We start from the raw sequence: 13,109 nt of genomic DNA on the forward strand, positions 1-13,109 counted from the left end.
AGGCTTCGGATGCGACTTTGCAGAGTCTGCACTTCATTGACGGATCCCCGGTCCAATCCCTTGTTGACACATGAAGCGAGCTGAATTGGAGGGCCGGGTCAGAACACAGGTGTGGCCGCCCACTTGGGGCCCCACGGCTCGTTGATATAAAACCACCCCTGCTGCCATAGGTCAGAAGATTTGGCGAAAGATCCTTCGGGCCAAACCGCGCCGGCCAGCTTGCCTATTATGACGCTGCCGCACTCTGCCTGCTCCTCCTCTGCCACCTGCGGCCTCACATCAAAGGTCTTGAGCCACAAACCAAAGTGCGGAGGAGTCCAGAGTAAGGCCTCACACCTGACAATAAATGTCGAGATGAGGAGAATAGAGTCCGGGGGCAGATCATGAAAATCTAGTCCATAGTAGAACATGAGCCCCAGGACGAAGGGGTTAAGCGCGAACCCTAGCCCATGAAGAAAGTGGGATACAAATACTACCCTCCCGCCAGATCTAGGGGTCGGTATGACTTGCCCTTATGCCGGAAGCCGATGAAAGATTTCCGAGGTCAAATACCTCGCTATGCGGAGCTTCGCAATATCCTCCTCTATGACAGAAGAAGCCACCCACCGGCCCTGATGGTTGGATCCGGACATGACTAGGGCTGGTGGCGATTGGAACCCGAGGGTTGGAACTTGGGGTGGCTGGGGTTGAGGAAGAAGCAAGCGCAAGGGAAGAAAACGAGACTGTGTCTCTATATAAAGGCCCCGAATATTGGGCGTCTCCCCCGGGGTCTCTAAACTTACCTATCACCATGGAGTTGTACCCAGGGGACGGTTGGGTTACCCACGCCTGCATTAATGAAAAAACCATAAATAAAGGGACATGATCTCTGCCTTGACGAGACGTGCCAGTAAAACCACACCCCGAGACGTGGGGCGGCTCGCTAGCCGACGGTTGGAAATAGTAACCAGGCAGGCATGATATGATATCATGAACAGTTATCAACAAGTTGGGCTCGTGGGGTATTATATTCTCTGCCATTATATACATAGGTCTGGATATACTTACTTCGTCCGAAGACTATTCTGGAGTTCGGAAGGAGGGAACCCGCCTTGCAATGCCGAAGACAAATCTGTGCGCCAGACTCCTCGTCATTGAAGCCAGGTTCAGGGGCTAGTGAGGGAGTCCTGTACTAAGGGGTCCTCGGGCGCCCGGCCTGTTATCCTTTGGGCCGGACTAATGGGCTGTGAAGACATGAAGGCCGAAGACTGCACCGTGTCTGGATTGGACTCTACTTGGCATGGAAGGCAAGCTTGGCGACCAAATATTCCTTCTTATGTAACCGACTCCATGTAAACTCTAGATCCCCTCGGGGTCTATATAAACCGAAGGGGATAGTCCGGAAAGGACACCACATATACTCATTACCATATTCATAGGCTAGACTTCTAGGGTTTAGCCATTACGATCTCATGGTAGATCAACTCTTGTAATACTCATATTCATCAAGATCAATCAAGCAGGAAGTAGGGTATTACCTCCATAGAGAGGGCCTGAACCTGGGTAAACATCTTGTCCCCTGTCTCCTGTTACCATCGATCCTAGACGCACAGTTCGGGACCCCTTACCCGAGATCCACCGGTTTTGACACCGACAGGCACCCCATAGACACACAAGTTAATCATTGATCTTTAGCCATGTGCGGTGCCCCCCCTCCACTATAATCCATCTCGGTGATATCGTAGCGGTGCTTAGGAGAAGCCCTATTCTGGTAGCAACATCATCACCGTCATCACGCCGTCGTGCTGACAAAGCTCTCCCTTGAAGCTCTACTGGATCGTGAGTTCGTGAGACGTCACCGAGCCGAATATGTGCAGATCGCGGAGGTGCCGTATCTTCGGTACTAGATCGGTCGATCGTGAAGACGTACGACTACATCAACCGCGTTGTCATAAAGCTTCCACTTACGGTCTACGAGGGTACGCAGATGATACTCTCCCCTCTCGTTGCTATGCATCACCATGATCTTGCGTGTGTGTAGGAATTTTTTTGAAATTACTACGTTCCCCAACAGCAATTGCCTAGTGTTAGTAGGTGACAACCCCTAAAGTTTTCAAATCATGGCAACTATAGTAAACCAGATCATACATGGCAACAGCTGTAGTTGTCCAAAAATGGCATCTGACACTTGACCTGAGATGGCAACTGCAGTTGAGCAACCATGGAACTGTAGTTGTCCGACGTGGCAACTGTAGTTCAGTGACATGGCAACTGCAGTTAAACAAACATGGAAGAGGGTCCAACCCATGGCAACTGCGGGACGCATGGTGACTGTCACGCGGGGCGTACGGGACCATAGGGTAGGACGCTTGACGTACGAGCGTGTGGGCATTATCTATTTTGCTCACACGTAGGCGTGTGAGAGAGACCGGGAGAAAAAAAGTGGCATGTGGGCATTACTTGTTTTGTCCACACGTAGGCGTGTGGGCTGATCCCCTTAGAGACCACACAAAATGTGTGGGCAGACCCCTTAACACCCACACGTGTGGGCGTTATCGGCGTCCTTAATAAAAGGACAACGCTAACCCCACACGTGGGATGGGAGTGAAATCTGGCCACGCGCCTTATAACACACAAATTGCGTCATGTCACCACATGCATGCATGTGGAAATTTTTTTGGACTTTCAGTTCTTAAAATGTTTTATCTTTTAAATAAAAAATCCGATTGAAGATCCGTTTTCACCATTGAATCCCTCACGATGAAATCTTCGAAACTAGATCGCATCTCAATATATTTTGACGAATTTTTTTGGGTTAAAAGTTGCCATGTCTATTGCACATGAATTGCCATGATGTTAACACTGAAGTTGCCATGGTATGTTTCAGCTATTTTCTTCTATATTTAAAAGTAAATTTTTACATTTATAAAACGGGGAATTAAGAAATTAGACTTGCCATGAACCATAAACTAAAATTTCCATGATACATGCACTTAAAATTGCCATGGTTCATACAAAAAATAATTTTCATGGTCGAAGTACTCGAATTGCCATCATCAAAATACTAAAATTGTCATGCTCTACAAACTGAAATTGCCACATGGCAACTTTAGTTTAAGCACTATGGTAACTATAGTGTAAACATCATGGCAACTTTTGGGCAAAAAAGAATTTCGTCGAAACATGTCAACATAGGGTCTAGTTTTGAAGATCTCGTCGAGACGGATTTAATGGTGAAAACGGAATTTTAATTCGATTTTTTAATTAGGAGATAAAACATTTTTAAGCCGAAAACCAAAAAGATTCCTGCTGATGTCATCTATTCACATGTGGCAAAATGAGTGGTAAAGGAAGCGTGTGGGCGATGTGCAAGATGCCACGCATGTGAGCGTTAGTTTTTCCTTAATAAAATATGTGGGTTCAAAAAAAGAAGAAGAAGAAGGTGGAAGGTTCAAAGGTTATCCTAGGCGCGGGACAATGTGGTAAGGGGTATTTGGACGATAGTGTTCCGGATCTAGGTGTGTCGTACATTGTGTCGGGTACACCAACTTATTTAACCTTTAACAATTTACATACTAAAGGGCCATGCGTGTGAAGGAAATATGCCCTAGAGGCAATAATAAAGTTATTATTTATTTCCTTATATCATGATAAATGTTTATTATTCATGCTAGAATTGTATTAACCGGAAACATAATACATGTGTGAATACATAGACAAACAGAGTGTCACTAGTATGCCTCTACTTGACTAGCTCGTTAATCAAAGATGGTTATGTTTCCTGACCATGAACAAAAGAGTTGTTATTTGATTAACGAGATCACATCATTAGTTGAATGATCTGATTGACATGACCCATTACATTAGCTTAGCACCCGATCGTTTAGTATGTTGCTATTGCTTTCTTCATGACTTATACATGTTCCTATGACTATGAGATTATGTAACTCCCGTGTGCCGGAGGAACACTTTGTGTGCTACCAAACGTCACAACGTAAATGGGTGATTATAAAGGTGCTCTACAGGTGTCTCCAAAGGTACATGTTGGGTTGACGTATTTCGAGATTAGGATTTGTCACTCCGATCGTCGGAGAGGTATCTCTGGGCCCTCTCGGTAATACACATCACTTAAGCCTTGCAAGCATTGCAACTAATGAGTTAAGTTGCGGGATGATGCATTACAGAACGAGTAAAGAGACTTGCCAGTAACGAGATTGAACTAGGTATTGGATACCGACGATCGAATCTCGGGAAAGTAACATACCGATGACAAAGGGAACAACGTATGTTGTTATGCGGTCTGACCGATAAAGATCTTCGTAGAATATGTAGGAGCCAATATGGGCATCCAGGTCCCGCTATTGGTTATTGACCTGAGACGTGTCTCGGTCATGTCTACATTGTTATCGAACCGTAGGGTCCGCACGCTTAAAGTTATGATGACAGTTTCATTATGAGTTTATGTATTTTGATGTACCAAAGGTTGTTCGGAGTCCCGGACGTGATCACGGACATGACGAGGAGTCTCAAAATGGTCGAGACATAAAGATTGATATATTGGACGACTATATTCGGACACCGAAAGTGTTCCGGGGAAGTTTCGGATAAAACCGGAGCACCGGGGGGTTACCGGAACCCCCCGGGGGGTTAATGGGCCTCATGGGCCTAAAGTGGAGAAGAGGAAGGGGCTGCCAGGGCAGGCCGCGCGCCCCCTCTCCCCCTAGTCCGAATTGGACAAGGAGGAAGGGGCGGTGCCCCCCCTTTCCTTCTCTCCTTCCACCTCTCCTACTTGGACAAGGAAAGGGAGGGGAGTCCTACTCCCGGTAGGAGTAGGACTCCTCCTGCGCGCCTCCTCTAGGGCCGGCTGCACCCCCCCCCCTTGGATCCTTTATATATGGGGGCAGGGGGGCACCCCAAGACACACAAGTTGATCTTCGTGATCGTTCCTTAGCCGTGTGCGGTGCCCCCCTCCACCATATTCCACCTCGGTCATATCGTTGCGGTGCTTAGGCGAAGCCCTGCGACGGTAGAACATCAAGATCGTCACCACGCCGTCGTGCTGACGGAACTCCTCCCCGAAGCTTTGCTGGATCGGAGCCCGGGGAACGTCATCGAGTTGAACGTGTGCCAAGAACTCGGAGGTGCCGGAGTAACGGTGCTTGGGTCGGTCGGATCGTGAAGACGTACGACTACATCAACCGCGTTGTGCTAACGCTTCCGCAGTCGATCTATAAGGGTACGTAGATCACACTCTCCCCTCTCGTTGCTATGCATCACCATGATCTTGCGTGTGCGTAGGAAAATTTTTAAAATTACTACGTTCCCCAACAGTGTGATGGTATGGGTCAAAACTGAATTGTATGGATGTGCGTGAGAATTCACAGACCTTTAACGTGGGCATGAGAATATGGCCTCTTCTCGCTCCAACGCATGGGAATTGGACTCATCCTCAACATTCTCTCAATAGTTGTCACCGTAATCGTGGGACTCCCGCGTGAACGAGGATACCGAACTCAAGCCAACTGTGTTTTGCTAGTTCCACAGCTTGTGGTGCATTGCAGAGTGCAGACGACACATTTTCCTACACAGGCAAGTTGGAGTTCTTCATTCACAATCTGTCGAACGCAAGACTGGACCCGCCATTTGGAGGCCCTAGTACTAATTGGGTGGACCTAACTATAGTCAAGGAAGTACGTACACTGGTATATATTACATATCACAAAAGTCATTATAAAGGCATAAACATCCCAAATGTAATTTTAATTATGAAATTATGTCATAATACATCATTTATATGTGATTACATGATACAAATGATGATTATAACATGGATGCTCTCCAACACAAAAATAATAATTAATAAATATAGTGTGGTGGGACGTGGGGGGGGGAGGGGGCCAGTGCCCCCCCCCCCCCCCCCAACCCGCGCAGAGTTGTCATGTTCTTACAAGCCTTACTAATGTGTGCCGATGGCTCGACAAAGCCACCATTGTGGTTGACACCCCTGCATTTGCATCGATTGTCATGGAGGTGGAAGGAGCAAAACTTCTGGTGAGGCTCTTGCCCTTCTGGCTGCTTTTTGGACGTATGGCCAAAAAACCACTTTTGTCATCCTGCCGATAGGCTACTCGAACTTGGATGTCAACTCCATCTTTGAGATGCACTCTTTTTACATACCCAGTTTTGCCACGTCTCGATAGTTCACGTCAGTTTCATGTACAAGTACATTGTTGTGTCGCTGGTCGGGCTTATCAAGAAGAACTCGTGTGGCCTTTCCTCGCTCAACGCAGGGGCATTGGACTCGCTCTCAACATCCTCTCAATGGATGTCGCCGCGCTCATAGAGAAGAAGTGTCACATGAATGAGGATGCCGACTTCAAGTCAATTATGTGCTTTCTAGTTTCATAGCTTGTGTTGCAGGGCATGGGTGACACGTTTGCCGATATTGGCGAGGACTTCTTCATTCACAAAGGTGCCGAGCCCAAGGCCGACCTTGGCATTTCGTAGGTGTAGGCCCTAGTGTGAACTAGGTACATGGAGCTAATTAGAGTCAAAGTCTCAGAGAAGTACTTATACCGGTATATAATGCATATCAAAGTAACTGTAAAGACAAATACCAAAAAATGTAATTTATATTATAAATAATGTTTTAATACATCATGGGAAAAAACGTAAATCTTATAGAATCTCTTTTGCATATGATTGTGAAATCCATGATCCTCAATATTTGCTTGTTGTTGTGGGGATTCAGGGATGAACATGCAGTAGAAAAATAATGGTAGCATCCAACACAATATTTTAAGTTCACATCATCCTCACCGGCACTTCAAAAAAAAATCACGACTCTCTCATACTAGTGTTTTGCTTGAACCGGGCGCCATGTTGAGGTCGTCCTGCAGCAGGAATCTGGTCAAAGCAACCGAGCTACCAAAGCAGAGGAACACCTGAAAATCAGTAAAGTAAAGAGTGCGCGTTTGATCAGAGCTGAACATGAAGAGGAGCTAAACATGAAGTGGACCACAAAAGAGAGGTGTACCAGCTCAAACCGAAAGGAAAAAAGAACAAGACTTAAACTCTACCTTGCCACTACCCGAGAAGAAGGAGGTAGCGGCGGCAGCACAGCAGGGAGGGATCGATTCATATCTGTATTGAAGAGATATAAATCCAGGCCCTTGGATAAAGATCTAAAGGTCTAGAAAAATCCTAGCATCATCCGTTTAGAAAACCGTTTTGCTGCTATCTGTCAGTCAAAATGAAGCCATGGACAAAGATCTAACTGGAGCAGGACGCGTTTGGCCCTAGACTTGATTAACTTGACCTAGACAATAACACATATACGGAAATGACTCCATACATACACTATATATTGTATAATACTATTACAAGTCAATGAAGTCGTCTAAGTGAAAACGAGACATGCATATACATAGGCGCCACAATTATTGCCGTCAATCAACGTTTAAAATAAGCAGGTGTGTCGTTGCAGTATTTGGCGCTTGTACCTGTTCCCGTCGAGACGATCCATCCGATGTACCTAGCCCGTATTTCGTCCGCGTACGTGTGGTGTATCAGGGCTCATTGCACCTGGCCTGGGAGATCCACGACGATTCCACAATGCTTTTTTTTGCAGGTAACTCCACAATGCTAACTGCCAGAGAAGAAAAAAAGACTTTTTTGGCCACACAGTGGTGTGCACTAACCAGTACACTAGTTTGAACATTTCAAAAAAAAAGGCAATGCATGGGTATATCTCTAGGTCATCGATTTGACCAACGAAATGCCAATTGTATATCATAAGTTTTCGAAAAATTCAATGGGTATACTACTACTGCATTAGAACTAGAATTGAATAAAAATTCAATGGTATAAATTTATTAGCATATAACTCAAATTTTGTTGGCCAAATTGATGACAGAGGAGAGATAGTAGTTTGTGTAGGGTGTCCACCACGTATAGTTAGTTGCTGACTCTCCGCTCTGTTCCCATGATCTAGAGACCGTACAAAAATAGTTTGGACAATAAATCGTTAGTAACTACGTAATTTTGATGCAAATATGTTCCTCCAATAAAAATAGTCACACCATAAAAATCCCCCCCCCCCCCCCCCCCCAATCACTTAATACGTCGAATAGTGTCATGAAATACATGGTAATAAATGTAGGGAAAAATTCAAGTAGACTGGCCACTTAGTTTTAGTGCTCCTATATGTAGTATTGAATGTGTAACTTATGAGAATTTAATTTGAGAATTGTAATCTTAAAGAATGTCCATATGTTGGTCGTTTGGTGCATAGGTCATTACATAAATTCAGCATGGCCTTTCTTAGAGCCTGTTCTGAAGTCCTCCGGCTCCGCGCTCCGTAAACTCCAGATGTGAAGCTGAGCCGAACGTTTTTTTATGTGAGAAGCTAGCTTCAAGAAGTTGTGACGACCCGTAGTGTTATTTTGGTGGAGTTTGAGAAGCTGAGAAAACGATGCTTCACGGAATCCTCTAAAACGCGGAGTGAACTGAAATTACAAGGTGTGCCACCGCCAAGTGAAGAAAAACGTTTCGTTTAACCTCTCCACCCTTCTTTCCTCGTCAGAACAGCCTCGTGCTTGTTCCTACAACAGAAAACGGCCTCTCCTGAAGCTTTCCAGGCGCGTGTTGGGTATCTGACCACTGAATGGTCTGAGTTCCTAGGAAAGAAGGAGAAGAACATTCATGGTCGGCACCCCCACCTGATATTGTTAAAATTAATGTTGACGCAGCTTTCTTGCCCAGCACGGGCTCTGGAGGTTGGGGTATAATCGCACGTGATAGTACAGGCGAGGTAATTATGGCGGCCGCCGGCAAACTAGGGGACCAGGCTAGTGCACTCCAAGCAGAAACTGAAGCTCTTCTCAAAGCAATCCAGTTCACTGAAGCTCAAGGTATGGGCAAGGTGCACTTTGAGACCGATTCCTTAAATCTGCAGCAAGCATCCTCTTCCTCCATTCAGGACCGAGGCCCCCTTGGCGTTCTTTTCCGCGAAGTCAAATTTCTCCTGCAGTTTGGTTTTAGTCAGTGTAAGATTTTGTATTGCCCCAGGGTCTGTAATTTCCCAGCGCATGTGTTGGTTGCAGTTGGGTCTAACGCTGAGCCTGAGTGCCAGCTTGCCTCCAAGCCGGCCCAATATGGTGCAAGACAGCCCAACAGCCACTGCCAGCCCAAAGTTGCGAGAGAGAAGCTGATTCAGCAGCCGAACGAACCGGGATCGCTAGATGGAGTGAGAAGCTAGGCTGAGAAGCTGAATCTTCGGAGTTGGGAGAGTTGGGAGAGGTTCAGAACAGGCCCTAGTTACAAGGGTTTTCGCTATCTCGAAGAAAAATCCCATCGACTGAAACCTCTTGAATTGATCTCTTGAAATGCTTTTCTTCTCGGTCAAAACATAATTAGATTCTTCCACAAAAGAAAATAGATTGTTGATTCGTTCGTTGGCAGCGCCTCCAACCTTGATCTCCATCTCCCTCGTCTTTGTCAGCTTGCGGAGCAACCTCACCTCGAATGTTGTCCACTTCCCTTGGCGAATACTTCCGAACTTTTTATGTTTGGAGATGTAATAGCAGCCAGATGACTCGTCACATTTTTATGTTTACTTTTTTTATAGAGAAACATTTTGACATAGTTTCTGAATTTAATGTTCATCCCGGGAGAGAAAGAGAGTGTGCTTCCAAGAGTTCGCTGCTCTTGGAAATACAACCCAATTTGAAAGCGAAAAAGGTGTGTCTGATGGATACTTCTCGGGGATAACACGCGATTTGTGTCTTTGCTTTTATGGGATAGGGCATAGGTCATTTCAAGCAATCTTCTGCCTTTCCCCTGGCTTTCTAATACTTCCCATTTTTATAGATTTGGAATCCGCTTCTAACAGCTCTCTTTGGTCATTATTGTCTTTTAGATCCAACTCTGTGTGAGTGACACCAATTCAAAGCATTATCATAGGAAATTTGAGGATAGTAATACTAACTAATTTTTGTAAGTTGGTTGTTCGACCCACATGATCGACATGCGGCAACTTGTTGGGCGTTGTCTTTCAACATTTTTGAACCTTTTCTTTTTAGGGTTCTTTTTTCATTTTGCATGTTATTTTCTGATAGTGGATGCAAAGTTTAAAATCATGGGAGGAACAATTGGTGGCGGCCTCTCCCAACATCTATAGCGGCTGTCGTAGCGGGCAATCGCAGCAAATAGCGGCAACTTTTCACGTGGTAGAGATGATTTCTAGAGATTTTTACTGATTTTGGAGCTGTTTAGAGAGACTTGTGAAGGATTTCGTGGTGGCAGCCATAGCGTAGCGGCGAGGCTCACAAGCACTATAGTGCAGCTATTGCGGCTATTTTGCGGGAGATTTAATTTTATGGAGGAACCCAATCCAATTTGAACCGAATGAGAAAAAATACTCTCTCCGCTTAATAATGTAGTGTATATAATTTTTTCGAAAATCCAACATCACAAATTCTAACCAAGTTTGTACAGAAAAATATTTACATCTAGAATGTCAAACATATATCACTTGTTTCATCATAAGATATAGTTTTATATTTATTATATTTGGTATTTTAGATATAAACAATTTTCTATACAAACTTGGCCAAAGTTTGCAAACTTTTTTTTAATCTATATGGAACGGAGGGAGTATATAGGAGTAACTTTTGTTAGTTACAAGGTATTTTGACACAACCTCTTGGATTGATTTCAACGTTTCTCTACTCTACACTTCATTCATTTAAAAAATTCGATCGTTGGTTCTTTCGTTGCCAAAACACCTCCGGCGGGCCTCCATCTCCATCTTCCCCGTCCTTGTCAGCTCGGCGGAGGCAACCTTGACCTCGCGCTCCCCTCCAATGCCGTCCACTTCCCCGACGACTACTTCCCCACCATACCCCACCGCGACGGAGCGCGCACGCTCAATTGCTCCCGTTGCTCGCGCCGGTCGTCGCCGGGATGATTGCGCTGGCCGCGTTAACCTCGCTCCTCCTCCTCCTCCTCCAGGCTCAGGACGCCGCCGGCGCCAACGAGTTTGTGTACGCCGGCTTCGCCGTAGGCAGCGTGGCGACCACCGGAGCGGCCGCCGTGCTCGCCTCCTCCGGCCTCCTGCGGCTCACCAACGACACCAAGGAGGCGTTCGGCCACGGCTTCCACCCGGCGCCCCTCCGCTTCCGTGACGCCGCCACCGGCGCGCCCATCTCCTTCTCCACCACCTTCGTGGTCGCCATCGCGCCGCGGTACCCGGACGCGCACGGCCACGGCATCGCCTTCGCGCTCGCACCGTCGATTGTTGTCCCTGGCGCCGTCGCCGGCAAGTACCTCGGCCTGTTCAACACGTCGGACAGCCTGGGCAACGGCACGAGCCTGATCGTCGCCGTCGAGCTGGATACTGCCATGGACGCTGAGTTCGACGACGCCGACGAAAACCACGTCGGCATCGACGTCAACGGCCTCCGCTCTGTTAGCTCGACCCCGGCCGGGTACTGGCACGACGACGGATTCGGTGGAACGAAGTTCGACAACATCAGCCTGACTGGCGGTGGCGACGCTCCTCTGCAGGTGTGGATCGAGTACGACGGCGAAAGCTCGCGCCTCGAGGTGACGGTGTCCCCGGCCGGCGCGCCCAGACCGGCCGTTCCGCTCGTGTCATGCAACGTCAACCTCTCGAGGGCCGTGGCTGATGACACCTATGTCGGCTTCTCGGCGGCCAACGGCGCGGCTGCGAGCTCGCACTACGTCCTCGGCTGGAGCTTTCGCCTGGGTGGCGGCCGCGCGCAGGACCTCGATCTCTCCAAACTCCCGAGGCTCCCGTCGTCAGGATCATCGCCATCATCCAAGAGAACGATGCCGCCGCTGCTACTCCCGATGACGCTGCTCGTCCTGGTCGTCGTGAACTCGTGATCCTGCTCCTGGCATCCGCGGCCGTCGCGGCGCTCGTGGTGCGGCGGCGCCGGCAGTTCGCCGAGGAGGAAGAAGACTGGGAGGTAGAATACGGCCCTCACAGGATCAGCTATAAAGACCTGCACGACGCCACGAATGGTTTCCGCGACCTCATCGGCGCCGGAGGCTTCGGCCGCGTGTACCATGGTGTGCTCCCGAGGTCCGGCGCCGAGGTCGCCGTCAAGGTGGTGTCGCACGGGTCGCGCCAGGGGCTGCAGGAGTTCGTGTCGGAGATCGTGAGCATGAGCCGGCTGCGCCACCGCAACCTGGTGCAGCTCCTTCACTACTGCCGGCGGCGCGGGGAGCTGTTGCTCGTCTACGACTACATGCCCAACGGCAGCCTGGACCAACACCTGTTCGGCCATCCATCGTCGGAGCTGAGCTGGGAGCAGCGCGCCAAGATCGTCCGGGGGGTCGCGGCCGGGCTGCTGTACCTGCACGAGGGGTGGGAGCAGGAGGTGGTGCACCGGGACATCAAGTCCGGCAACGTGCTCCTCGACGCCGACATGAACGGCAAGCTCAGCGACTTCGGGCTCGCGCGGCTCTACGACCACGGCGGCGACCCGCAGACGACGCGCGTCGTGGGCACGCTCGGGTACATCGCGCCGGAGATGAGCAAGACCGGCAAGGCCACCACGAGCTCCGACGTCTTCGCCTTCGGAGCCTTCCTGCTCGAGGTGGCGTGCGGCCGGAGGCCCGTGGTATTCAGCAACAACGATTCCGAAGACTCGCCGCCGTCGCCGGGGCTCGTGGAGCTCGTCCTGGGGCACTGGAAGGCCGGGAAGATCACGGAGGCGAGGGACCCGAGGATGGGCAAGTGCGACGAGGACGATCTCGAGCTGGTCCTCAAGCTCGGGCTGCTCTGCTCGCACCCCGACCCGCCGCGCAGGCCGAGCATGAGGCAGGTGGTGCAGATGCTGGAAGGCGCTGCACCGGCGCCGGAGACTTCGCCGGAGGATCTTGGAAACAGCATGACGCTGTTCGAGCACAGCGAGGCGTTCGACGGGTTCGTCAGAGTGTCTTTCCCGTCGACGTCAGGGTTCACCACCGCCACGATGCGGACGTCGGCGTCAAACTCCCCTGACGAGAAACGGCAGCTCCTCTTCAGCTGAAAGTTCTTTCCAATGTGGCAGCTAGTTTGCAACCGGGCTTTCCCATAGATACACACACATACACTGTTA

At 48.8% G+C, this 13,109-nt stretch overlaps 1 pseudogene; it reads left to right on the forward strand.

Annotated features, from left to right (window-relative positions):
- Window positions 1-10,925: 10,925 nt before the first annotated feature.
- On the forward strand, window positions 10,926-13,085 carry LOC123105707 (L-type lectin-domain containing receptor kinase SIT2-like; annotated as a pseudogene).
- Window positions 13,086-13,109: the final 24 nt, after the last annotated feature.

The sequence above is a fragment of the Triticum aestivum genome, chromosome 5A, assembly GCF_018294505.1.
Source record: "Triticum aestivum cultivar Chinese Spring chromosome 5A, IWGSC CS RefSeq v2.1, whole genome shotgun sequence".
Lineage (NCBI taxonomy): Eukaryota > Viridiplantae > Streptophyta > Magnoliopsida > Poales > Poaceae > Triticum > Triticum aestivum.